This window comes from Bufo gargarizans, chromosome 4 (genome assembly GCF_014858855.1).
Source record: "Bufo gargarizans isolate SCDJY-AF-19 chromosome 4, ASM1485885v1, whole genome shotgun sequence".
NCBI classification, from domain to species: Eukaryota; Metazoa; Chordata; class Amphibia; order Anura; family Bufonidae; genus Bufo; species Bufo gargarizans.
Window position 1 is genome coordinate 421,089,247 of NC_058083.1, and position 13,912 is coordinate 421,103,158.

A 13,912-nucleotide genomic window follows, 5' to 3' on the forward strand; every position below is an offset into this window, starting at 1 on the left:
GCTGTCATGTGTATGGTTGTACACTAGGTATCAGTACACTAGGTATCAGTAGGAGTCTTAAAAAAAAAAACACTTTTAGAAAAGTTTGTCCTGGGATTCGAACTCATGACCTCTACACATCAGAGGAAAGGCATTTACCCCCACAGCCATGAAAGCTGTGTAGGTAGTTGCTTAAAAAAAAAAAATAAGACTTCTACTCATACCTAGTGTACTGATACCTAGTGTACAACCATACACATGACAGCTGCCCCAACACACCCAGCTCTGCTACATCCATACACAGTGGGCAGCTGTCATGTGTATGGTTGTACACTAGGTATCAGTACACTAGGTATAAGTAGAAGTCTTATATTTTTTTTTTTTTTTAAGCAACTACCTAGACAGCATTCATGGCTGTGAGGGTAAATGCCTTGCCTCTGATGTGTAGAGGTCGTGAGTTCGAATCCCAGGGACAAACTTTTCTTAAAGACATTCTAAATGATCTCAGCTGACTGAACATACTCGCAGCGTATTAGGCCGACAGAAGAAGTGAAGGAGATGATGTCAGTAGGGGGCGGGGCGGGGCGCCATGAGAGGAGTCACAGACAGCAGCAGCACTGCACAGACAGCTGTGAAGCCGCTTAGCCTGCCCTGCACAGTGCGCTTCACCCCCTGATTTCAGCCGCGTTCTCCTGACTTGAGGCTTGAAAGGGAACGGCGTTCCTGCCATGAAAAAAGTGCAGGAACGCCGTTCCCACGCGTTCCCCCTCCACTCGACCCCTGGGTTCAATACCGGAAAAAAATGCTTGTTTTGTCTTCAATTATTGTCAATTGGGACAAAACTTAACGGAATGCTCCAAAATGCATTCTGTTTTGTTTAGTTGCGTTCCCATACAGAAGTGCCTTCATGGGATCTGGCATGACCCCCAATGCAAGTCAATAGGACGGATCTGTTTTCTTTGACACAATCTGCCACAATAGAAAATTGCTCCGTCCCCCGTTGACTTTCAATGGAGTTCATGATGGCTCCGTCTTGGCAATGTTAAAGATAATGCAACTCGATCCGTACATAACAGACGCAGATGGTTGTATTATCAGTAACGGAAGCGTTTTTGCTGAACCCTGCCGGATCCAGTAAAAACAATAGTGTCAAAGTAGCCTAAGCCGCATGTTGGTGACAATTTTTTCTTCTAGCCAGGTGTCATTTGCTTGCATCCTAATGTAGGATTATAGGGTATGTGTTATCAGACTGGCCATGTAATGGTACTGACCCTATGAAGTATGGAATCACCACGACAGGGCCCAAAACAATGGGGTGATTTACTAAGTGAAATGCGCCAAAATTCTTACTTGATATGCGCTAAAAACTCACTGTACATAGTTACACCACTTTTTATTATGCTTTTTAGACACTTTTTTTGTGTCTTGCTCAACAGGAGGTATGGAAAGAGTGGCTTAAGATGTACCGTTTTGGTGCAAAATCTTGATGCAACATAAGCCAGCTAACAGGTGGAGTAAAATTAGACAAAATTGTTCAAAGATGCACCAAATATGTCATCCAGCATCATCCACTGTGATAAATCTGGAACCTCTTTAGGGCCCATGCACATGGCCGTAGCCGCTTTTGTGGTCTGCAAATTGTGGGTTCGCAAAACAATGCTACCGACTGCTTGCCGTCTGCATTTTGCGGAACAGATTGTCCTACCCTCTAGAGAACTGTCCTATTCTTGTCCGGAAAACGGGCAAGAATAGGATGTTTTCTATATTTTTACGGATGCACGGAATGGAGGTACGCATGCAGACAGCACTGTCTTTTGCGGCCACATTGAAGTGAATGGGTCGGCATCTGACCCACAAAAAATGTGGATCGGATGCGGACAAAAAATACGTTTGTGTGCATGAGCCCTTAGTTTTCCTCAATGTTTAATGGCTGGCATTGTGAAACATACCTCAAACAAGTGAATGTAAATTATTTTAATTAACCACTTAAGGACCACAGGTTTATACCCCCCTAGTGACCAGGCCCTTTTTTACAAATCGGCACTCCACAACTTTAGCGGTTTATTGCTCGGTCATGCAACTTACCACCCAAATTAATTTTACCTCCTTTTCTTCTCACTAATAGAGCTTTCATTTGGTGGTATTTCATTGCTGCTGACATTTTTACTTTTCTGTTATTAATCGAAATTTAACGATTTTTTTTGCAAAAAAATGACATTTTTCACTTTCAGTTGTAAAATTTTGCAAAAAAAACGACATCCATATATAAATTTTTCGCTAAATTTATTGTTCTACATGTCCTTGATTAAAAAAAAATGTTTGGGTAAAAAAAAAATGGTTTGGGTAAAAGTTATAGCGTTTACAAACTATGGTACAAAAATGTGAATTTCCGCTTTTTGAAGCAGCTCTGACTTTCTGAGCACCTGTCATGTTTCCTGAGGTTCTACAATGCCCAGACAGTAGAAACCCCCCACAAATGACCCCATTTCGGAAAGTAGACACCCTAAGGTATTCGCTGATGGGCATAGTGAGTTCATAGAACTTTTTATTTTTTGTCACAAGTTAGCGGAAAATGATTATTTATTTATTTTTATTTTTTCTTACAAAGTCTCATATTCCACTAACTTGTGACAAAAAATAAAAACTTCCATGAACTCACTATGCCCATCACGAAATACCTTGGGGTGTCTTCTTTCCAAAATGAGGTCACTTGTGGGGAAGTTATACTGCCCTGGCATTCTAGGGCCCCTAATATGTGGTTAGTAGTTTGAAATCAAAATGTGTAAAAAATGGCCTGTGAAATCCGAAAGGTGCTCTTTGGAATGTGTGCCCCTTTGCCCACCTAGGCGGCAAAAAAGTGACACACATCTGGTATCGCCGTACTCAGGAGAAGTTGGGGAAAATGTTTTGGGGTGTCATTTTACATATACCCATGCTGGGTGAGAGAAATATCTTGGCAAAAGACAACTTTTCCCATTTCTTTTATACAAAGTTGGCATTTGACCAAGATATTTATCTCACCCAGCATGGGTATATGTAAAATGACACCCCAAAACACATTGCCCAACTTCTCCTGAGTACGGCGATACCAGATGTGTGACACTTTTTTGCAGCCTAGGTGGGCAAAGGGGCCCACATTCCAAAGAGCACCTTTAGGATTTCACCGGCCATTTTTTACAGATTTTGATTTCAAACTACTTCGCACACATTAGGGCCCCTAAATTGCCAGGGCAGTATAACTACCTCACAAGTGACCCCATTTTGGAAAGAAGACACCCCAAGGTATTCCGTGAGGGGCATGGCGAGTTCCTGGAATTTTTTATTTTTTGTCGCAAGTTAGTGGAATATGAGACTTTGTAAGAAGAAAAAAAAAAATAAAATCATCATTTTCCGCTAACTTGTGACAAAAAAATAAAAAATTATAGGAACTCGCCATGCCCCTCACGGAATACCTTGGGGTGTCTTCTTTCCAAAATGGGGTCACTTGTGGGGTAGTTATACTGCCCTGGCATTCTAGGGGCCCTAATGTGTTTTAAGTAGTTTGAAATCAAAATGTGTAAAAAATTACCTGTGAAATCCGAAAGGTGCTCTTTGTAATGTGTGCCCCTTTGCCCACCTAGGCGGCAAAAAAGTGACACACATCTGGTATCGCCGTACTCAGGAGAAGTTGGGGAATGTGTTTTGGGGTGTCATTTTACATATACCCATGCTGGGTGAGAGAAATATCTCTGCAAGACAACTTTTTCCATTTTTTTATACAAAGTTGGCATTTGACCAAGATATTTATCTCACCCAGCATGGGTATATGTAAAATGACACCCCAACACACATTGCCCAACTTCTCCCGAGTACGGCGATACCAGATGTGTGACACTTTTTTGCAGCCTAGATGCGCAAAGGGGCCCAAATTCCTTTTAGGGGGGCATTTTTAGACATTTGGATCCCAGACTTCTTCTCACGGTTTCAGGCCCCTAAAATGCCAGGGCAGTATAAATACCCCACATGTGACCCCATTTTGGAAAGAAGACACCCCAAGGTATTCAATGAGGGGCATGGCGATTTCATAGAAATTTTTTTTTGGGGCACAAGTTTGCGGAATTTTTTATTTTTATTTTTTTCTCACAAAGTCTCCCTTTCCGCTAACTTGGGACAAAAATGTCAATCTTTCATGGACTCAATATGCCCCTCACGGAATACCTTGGGGTGTCTTCTTTCCGAAATGGGGTCACATGTGGGGTATTTATACTGCCCTGGCATTTTAGGGGCCCTAAAGCGTGAGAAGTCTGGAATATAAATGTCTAAAAATGTTTACGCATTTGGATTCCGTGAGGGGTATGGTGAGTTCATGTGAGATTTTATTTTTTGACACAAGTTAGTGGAATATGAGACTTTGTAAGAGAAAAAAAGAAAAAAATATTTCCGCTAACTTGGGCCAAAAAAAATTCTGAATGGAGCCTTACAGGGGGGCGATCAATGACAGGGGGGTGATCAGGGAGTGTATATGGGGTGATCACCCCCCTGTCACTGATCACCCCTCTGTCATTGATCACCCCTCTGAAAGGCTCCATTCAGACGTCCATATGTTTTTTACGGATCCACGGATCCATAGATCGGAACTGCAAAACACATACGGACGTCTGAATGGAGCCTTACATGGGGGTGATCAATGACAGGGGGGTGATCAGGGAGTGTATATGGGGTGATCACCCCCCTGTTAGGCTCCATTCAGACGTCCGTATGCGTTTTGCGGATCCGATCCATGGATGCGTGGATCCGTAAAACACATGCAGACGTCTGAATGGAGCCTTACAGGGGGGTGATCAATGACAGGGGGGTGATCAGGGAGTGTATATGGGGTGATCACCCCCCTGTCACTGATCACCCCCCTGTAAGGCTCCATTCAGACGTCCATATGCGTTTTGCGGATCCGATCCATGGATGCGTGAATCCGTAAAACACATGCAGACGTCTGAATGGAGCCTTACAGGGGGGTGATCATCCCATATAGACTCCCTGATCACCCCCCTGTAAGGCTCCATTCAGACGTCCATATGCGTTTTGCGGATCCGATCCATGGATCCGTAAAACACATGCAGACGTCTGAATGGAGCCTTACAGGGGGGTGATCAATGACAGGGGGGTGATCAATGACAGGGGGGTGATCAATGACAGGGGGGTGATCAATGACAGGGGGGTGATCAATGACAGGGGGGTGATCAATGACAGGGGGGTGATGACCCCATATAGACTTCCTGATCACCCCCCTGTCATTGATCACCCCCCTGTAAGGCTCCATTCAGACGTCCGTATGCGTTTTACGGATCCGATCCATGGATGTGTGGATCCGTAAAACACATACGGACGTCTGAATGGAGCCTTACAGGGGGGTGATCAATGACAGGGGGTGATCAGGAAGTCTATATGGGTGATCACCCCCCAGTCATTGATCACCCCCCCTGTAAGACTCCATTCAGACGTCCGTATGCGTTTTGCGGATCCGATCCATGGATGCGTGAATCCGTAAAACACATGCAGACGTCTGAATGGAGCCTTACAGGGGGGTGATCATCCCATATAGACTCCCTGATCACCCCCCTGTAAGGCTCCATTCAGACGTCCATATGCGTTTTGCGGATCCGATCCATGTATCCGTGGATCCGTAAAAATCATACGGACCTCTGAATGGAGCCTTACAGGGGGGTGATCAATGACAGGGGGTTGATCAGGGAGTCTATATGGGCTGATCAGTGGTTTATAAAGGGTTAATAAGTGACGGGGGGGGTGTAGTGTAGTGTAGATGTGTTTGGTGCTACTTTACTGACCTACCTGAGTCCTCTGGTGGTCGATCCTAACAAAAGTGACCACCAGAGGACCAGGTAGCAGGTATATTAGACGCTGTTATCAAAACAGCGTCTAATATACCTGTTAGGGGTTAAAAAAAATCAGATCTCCAGCCTGCCAGCGAGCGATCGCCGCTGGCAGGCTGGAGATCCACTCGCTTACCTTCCGTTCCTGTCGGCTCACGCGAGATGACGCCTATTGGCGTTAGCGTAGCCTGGGAGAGCCGCCGCAATGACGCCTTTCGGTGTTAGCACGGCGGCAAGTGGTTAATGACATGTTTTCAGTTCAACTTGAGCTAAAAAACAACGTATTTTTCGATTTATAAGACGCACTTTTTTCTCCCTAAAGTGGGAGGGAAATGTCAGTGCGTCTTATAAAGAGAAGGATACATCGCCGGCTGCTATGTATCAGAGCTCTATCACGTGGGGTGGGAGGAGGCACTGGAGGCTGGCAACTGCTGTTTCACTCATGGCGGGGCCTGGTGCAGTCACTGTACCCCTTTACACTGGGCCCCGCTCACAGCAGTCTTCATATGTAAAGATTAATAATCCTCAAGTGGCTCAGCTTTGTTAAATTACCTTAAAGGGGTTGTCCCACTTCATTAAATAGGTTTTATCTAATTTATTTACCCCCACAGAACATATCTTCCTATCTATGTCATAATCAAAAAGCTACCTTTCTTACAAAAAAATCCTGTTATGCGATCCCTTTGTTGATTTCGGTATCCCATGAATACGGCCTCTTTCGTCCGGCCGCATCGCTGTGCCGCGCCTGCGCACAACAGCTGAGCAAGTTATCGGGCCGCCTCTCCATTCCTACGAGTACGCGCACGTCCGCATGCGCAGATACAGGAGGCGGGTGCCGGAATCAAATAGCCGGCACCCGACCTCCTATGACAGGGAGCGGCACCTTAGGGGTTAACTGCCGCTGATCGCAGCCCCCTATCATAGAGGTCGGGTGCCGGCTATTTCACTCCGGCACCCACCTCCTGCATTTGTATTAACATTGGTGGCGCAGTGCGCCCCCCCCCCCCCCCAACACCCCGGTATAATAAACATTGAGTACGGCGCCCCCCCCCCCCCCCCAGTATAATAAACATTGGTGGCGCAGTGGGAAGTGCCAATGAGGGTTAAAAAAATAAAAATAAATTAACTCACCTCCACCAATTGATCGCGCAGCTGCCGGTCTCCTGTTCTTGCTTCAGGACCTGTGGTGACGTCACTGAGCTAATCACATGGTCCATTACCATGGTGATGGATCATATGATGTACCATGTGATGACCACAGTGATATCACCACAGGTCCTTTGACAGGTCCTAAAGAAAGAGCAGGAGACCGGCAGCTGCGCGATCAATTGGTGGGGGTGAGTTAATTTTTTTATTTATTTTTTTAACCCTCATTGGCACTTCCCACTGCGCCACCAATGTTTATTATACTAGGGGGGGGGCCGCACTCAATGTATATTATACTGGGGGTGGGGTGGGGGGCCGCACTCAATGTATATTATACTGGGGGTGGGGTGGGGGGCCGCACTCAATGTATATTATACTGGGGGGGGGGGCGCACTCAATGTATATTATACTGGGGGGGGGGGCCGCACTCAATGTATATTATACTGGGGGGGGGGGCCGCACTCAATGTATATTATACTGGGGGGGGGGCCGCACTCAATGTATATTATACTGGGGGGGGGGCCCGCACTCAATGTATATTATACTGGGGGTGGGGGGGGGGGCCGCACTCAATGTATATTATTACGGGGGATGGGGGGCGCACTCAATGTATATTATACTGGGGGGGGGCCCCGCACTCAATGTATATTATACTGGGGGGGGCCCCGCACTCAATGTATATTATACTGGGGGGGGCCCCGCACTCAATGTATATTATACTGGGGGGGGCCCCGCACTCAATGTATATTATACTGGGGGGGGGGCCGCACTCAATGTATATTATACTGGGGGGGGGGGGGCCCGCACTCAATGTATATTATACTGGGGGTGGGGGGGGGGCCGCACTCAATGTATATTATTACGGGGGATGGGGGGGGGGGGGCGCACTCAATGTATATTATACTGGGGGTGGGGGGGGGGCCGCACTCAATGTATATTATACTGGGGGGGCCCCGCACTCAATGTATATTATACTGGGGGGGGCCCCGCACTCAATGTATATTATACTGGGGGGGCCCCGCACTCAATGTATATTATACTGGGGGGGGCCCCGCACTCAATGTATATTATACTGGGGGGGGCCCCGCACTCAATGTATATTATACTGGGGGGGGCCCCGCACTCAATGTATATTATACTGGGGGGGGCCCCGCACTCAATGTATATTATACTGGGGGGGGGGGGGCCTCACATATATTGTCGGCTCAGGATGACTCATCCACATGAACGAGCACGCAAGGACTGAGCTCTCGGGGTGAGGCATGAGGAGGCGTGGCCGGCCTTCACTCAACTACAGGAGCCAAACCAGGAAGTTATCAGGACATCTACTGCTGGTAAGATTGAAAAAGCAAAGTGGGACAACCCCTTTAATTGTCTGTAGTAGTACTCACTATCAAGCTAGCCAGGTGTCATTTGCTTGCATCCTAACGTAGACTGAGGTTACACTGCCTGCCTGCTAGCTTGATAGTGAGTACTACTACACACGATTAAGGTAGTTTAACAAAGCTGAGCCACTTGTTAAGGATTACATGACTAATCTTTACATATGAAGACTGCTGTGAGCGGGGCCCAATGTAATGGGGGTCATTATTTACACAGGGACATGAGAAGACAGAGGGGACCAGCATAAAATACTATATACCCTCTGTGTCATCCACATATCCCCCCCCCATAGCAGTAACCTGCACAGATCCCTCATAAGAGTGCGTCATGCACAGATCCCTCATAAGAGTGCGTCATGCACAGATCCCTCATAAGAGTGCGTCATGCACAGATCCCTCATAAGAGTGCGTCATGCACAGATCCCTCATAAGAGTGCGTCATGCACAGATCCCTCATAAGAGTGCGTCATGCACAGATCCCTCATAAGAGTGCGTCATGCACAGATCCCTCATAAGAGTGCGTCATGCACAGATCCCTCATAAGAGTGCGTCATGCACAGATCCCTCATAAGAGTGCGTCATGCACAGATCCCTCATAAGAGTGCGTCATGCACAGATCCCTCATAAGAGTGCGTCATGCACAGATCCCTCATAAGAGTGCGTCATGCACAGATCCCTCATAAGAGTGCGTCATGCACAGATCCCTCATAAGAGTGCGTCATGCACAGATCCCTCATAAGAGTGCGTCATGCACAGATCCCTCATAAGAGTGCGTCATGCACAGATCCCTCATTAGTTCAAAAGCACACCTATTTGGTTAAAACATTTTTTCCAGGACGTCCCTCCATGACAGTACCCACTGGAGGATGTCCTATTGGATCTCTGTAGGGACAGGAAGCGTGAGAGGTTAAAAGGCCCCTCCCCTACCCTCCCACCAGTGTTCTTCCTGTCCCTACAGGGATAGGAGGCAGTGAGTGGATCCCTGCTAAATGTAGGGAGCGAACACTAGGCCGAGGCTGGTCGGGGGGCTCTTGCCTCTCCTCTTCAGCCTCCGTGGGGCCTAAAAGCCAGCACCCCTCTGGGAAGGGGTCCCCTAGCTTGTCCGGTACCTTTTTTTCCTGAGCAGGCCGCAGGTACCTGGACGCTGAGCGGCTTCTCCGACGGAGCTCTGCGCTCAGCAGCGGCTCCGCCCTCCTCTATGACGCGATCGGCGTCACTTCCTGTGCGACCCGGAAGTGACGCGTCCAAGATGGCGGCGCGCATACATGCTGGAGGCCTCGATTTGGGGCCTCGCATGTGGGGTGGATTTTTCTATGGAAGAGTCCCCCAGAAGAGGAGGCGGTCCCGGCGGCGATGAGGGGAGGGCCTGTAAGGTAGGAACCTTATTTAAATGCTATGATGTGTGCTTATGTGGCGGTTGCATCATGGAGGCCCAAGGTGTGAGCAAGCTAGATGCGGTTGCTGACCCCCTCGTCCAGGGTAATGTAAGTAGTATCCGGCTGGCAGGTGTATAGTTCCCCCTAGGCTGGTTCTTATATCTCCTTCTCCCCCTATTAAGGTGGAAAAGGAGGCGGGACATAGACCGCATGGAGACACTAAGAAAAAAGCTAAGAAGTGTGCGACATGCACAAAAAAGCTGTCTGAATCGTATAGAAAGGCCCTCTGCATGGATTGCTTAGCAAGAATCCTGAAGGAAGAACAACCATCCTTTCTGGAAGAGCTGAGAACCATCGTCAGGGAGGAAGTACAGGCGGCCGGAATGAATCAGCCCCCTTCTCTTCCAGTTCCCGCTTCCCCTCCGTCCAAGCGTACCAGGGTACACTTAGTATCGGATTCAGAGGAAGAAACCGGGTACCCTTCAGACGATCTGGAGGATCAGATCCCCCCGTCGGTGTCAGAGGAGCCTAGGAAATACCTGTTTTCCTCGGATCAGCTGGACTCGCTCCTTACTGCAGTAAGGCAGACCATGGCAGTGGAGGAGGAGGAGCTGAAACGTTCTATACAGGACGAGATGTTCGGCGGATTAAGGGCCAGGAAAAGAAAGATTTTCCCGGTGAATTCTTACCTTCAAGATCTGATCAAAGAGGAATGGGAAGAAGGTGACAAAAAACTCTATATTCCCAGAGAATTCAAGAGCAGACTGGCCTTCAATCCAGAGGAGACTAAACTTTGGGATGAAATTCCAAAAGTCGACATCCAGGTGGCCAAGGTGGTGAAGAAGACATCTATTCCATTCGAGGATTCTTCACAATTAAAAGATCCCATGGACCGGAAAATGGATGGACTCCTGAAGAAGGCCTGGGAATCCTCAGCGGCCACTATTAATGCTAACATTTCAGCAACCTCAGTGGCTCGAGCAATGTGCTTATGGCTGGAGCAACTGGAGGAGCATCTCAAGATAAAGACCTCCAGGGAGGAAATTCTTGAGTCCTTACCCTTATTAAAATTTGCTGCATCCTTCATGGCGGACGCCTCAGCAGAGTCCATTCGTTTCGCTGCCAGGAACGACGCTCTTACGAACACCGCAAGACGGGCCCTCTGGCTCAAATCCTGGACGGGAGACATTGCCTCTAAAAACAAATTATGCGCAATTCCCTTCACCGGAACATACCTTTTCGGCCAGGTCCTCGATTCCATTCTGGAAAGCGCAGCCGATAAAAAGAAAGGGTTTCCAGAGGAAAAAGCAAAAAAACCTGTGCAGCCCTTTCGTAAGACCTCCAAACAGTATACACCCTCAGAGAGAGGGAAAGGTAAAACAGGTAGATGGAGCTACCCTAAAGGAGGGAGAGGTAGGGGTTTCCTCTTCAATCCCAGCTCAGGCCCAAATAAGCAATGACATCAGGCCAGTAGGGGGCAGGCTCCGCTTATTTTGGGAATCCTGGACTCGGATTACCCAAAACCAGTGGATCCTAAAGACCATCCGAGAAGGGGTAAAATTAGATTTCCGTGGTCCTCCCCCGGAAAGATTCCTGGTTACAAAAGTCCATTCAGTGAGTCAGCAGAATCAATTAGGTCTGGACGTGCAGAAACTACTAAAATTAAATGCTATCGTCCAGGTTCCGGAAAATCAGAAATTTCTAGGTCACTACTCAAGTCTCTTTCTAATAAAGAAACCAGACGGATCCTTCAGGACAATTATCAATTTGAAGTCCCTGAACAAATCAATAACCTATCAAAAATTCAAGATGGAATCCATAAAGTCGGCAATTCCGTTGATTTCAGAGGGAGACCTCCTATGCACCTTGGACCTGAAGGATGCGTATTACCACATCCCGATTCACCCCCTACACCAGAAATATCTCAGGTTTGCAGTCATTCAGGAGGGGACGGTTCTTCATTATCAATTCCAGTGTCTCCCCTTTGGAATCTCTTCAGCCCCTCGAATCTTTACAAAAGTCATCACGGAAATTGTGGCACATTTGAGAAAGCAGCAAATAAGGATTGTTCCATATTTGGACGATTTTCTTCTTATAGCCAACACGAAACAAGATCTAGAGGACAGTATTCATCAGACCTTAGCCCTCTTCAAGGATCTAGGTTGGGTGATAAATTACCCCAAATCCGACCTGGTACCAAACACCAAAAAACAGTTCTTAGGGGTTCTCCTGGACACAGAAAGTCAGTTCTCCTTCCTTCCAGAATCCAAACAGGAGACAATAAGGAGAAAGATATTGGCCTTCCAGAAACAGAAGCGTCATACTTTAAGGGAGGCAATGAAGATCCTTGGCTTAATGACTTCATGCATCTCAGTGATCCCGTGGGCCCAGTTCCATTCCAGGAGCCTACAGTCCGCAGTGCTGGCAGCTTGGGACAGGGATCATCAGTCCTTGGACTCGGAGGTAACACTTACAGAGCGGTGTCTAGATTCTCTATCCTGGTGGACCAATCCCGGAAACCTAAAGGGGGTTGCCTGGAACCTTTCTCCTTCTATAATCATCACCACGGATGCAAGCCAGTGGGGTTGGGGGGCCCATCTGGAAGGACATGTCTTCCAGGGCAAATGGTCCACCCTGGACAGCCGCAGATCATCAAACTACAGGGAGCTGAAGGCGGTATGGAAGACACTAACGTCAGCCGAATATATTCTCTCCAACCACCACATCAGAGTGCTGTCAGACAACATAACCACCGTATGTTACCTGAAGCGTCAGGGGGGTACCAGGAACCCTCTACTTCTGGAGTTATCCGAAAAAATATTTCACTGGGCAGAAAGGAAAGTCCTCTCGGTGACAGCGGTCCACTTAAAGGGGGCAGAGAACTCCGCGGCAGATTTTCTGAGCAGACACTGTCTAGATGCAGGCGAATGGTGTCTAAACCGAGAAGTTTTTTCCTTCAAATATGCCATCAATGGGGGTTCCCACAGATAGACCTATTTGCCTCCAGAAGGAACACCCAGGTAGATCAATTCTTCTCCCTGAACCCCAGAGACAATCCGAGGGGTGTAGACGCCTTATCCCAGAAATGGGACATGGAATTAGCTTATGCCTTTCCTCCGTTTCCTTTAATTCCGCTGGTCCTGAAAAAACTAAAGGCTTGCTCAGCGACCCTTATCCTGATCGCCCCAGCCTGGCCAAAGAGAGCCTGGTTTCCGCTCCTGACGGACTTACTCCTAGAAGACCCAATAACCCTTCCAGCGAGGAAGGACCTTCTCGTTCAGGGGCCCCTGGAACACCCGAATCTCGAGAAGTTAATGCTAACAGCCTGGATCCTGAAAGGCAGATCCTGAGAAGAAAAGGCCTTTCGGATAAGGTAATCTCAACCTTACAGCAGAGCCGAAAACCGGTAACCTCTGCCATATACTTAAAGATATGGAAAAGGTTTTTATCATGGCTCGCAGGCACTCATCCAGGAATCTCGGCCCCATCTATAGGCTGCATTCTGGACTTTTTACAGGCAGGGTTCGACCTGGGCCTAAAGCCCAGTACCCTTAAGGTCCAGATTTCGGCTTTGAGTAGTTTTCTTGACACCCCTCTGGCCGACCACAGGTGGATTAGGAGGTTTGTTAAATCGATTTCCAGGTTAAGACCCACTGTTAGACAGACGGTTCCCCCATGGGACTTGAATGTAGTCCTAGAGAGTCTTTGTAGGTCCCCCTTTGAACCTATTGACCAATTATCAGATAAAATGCTTTCCCTTAAAGCAGTCTTCTTACTAGCTATTACCACAGCTCGTAGAATTGGGGAGATTCAGGCCCTCTCCATCAGAGAACCATTCTTGAGAATTCTGGATGACAGAGTCATTCTGAAATTAGACCCATCTTTCTTGCCAAAAGTGGTATCACCGTTTCACAGAGAGCAGGAAATAATTCTTCCCTCCTTTTGTACCTCCCCTAAGAATGCGAAAGAAGAAAAGTTCCATTGCCTCGACGTAAGAAGAACCATTCTCGCTTACCTCCAAAGGACGGAGCCGTGGAGAAGATCACAGAACCTCTTTGTTTCCTTTGGGGGAAAGAACAGAGGCAACAAGGCCTCGAAACAAACTCTAGCCCGCTGGATCAGAGACTTGATTCGAGAGACTTACTCACAGAAAGGACTTCCT

General features: G+C 47.6%; 1 protein-coding gene across 1 annotated transcript in view; it reads left to right on the forward strand.

Annotated features, from left to right (window-relative positions):
• Positions 1 to 13,912, forward strand: part of SOD2 (superoxide dismutase 2) — a 54,790-nt gene that overhangs the window by 4,887 nt on the left and 35,991 nt on the right. The window lies entirely within an intron of this gene.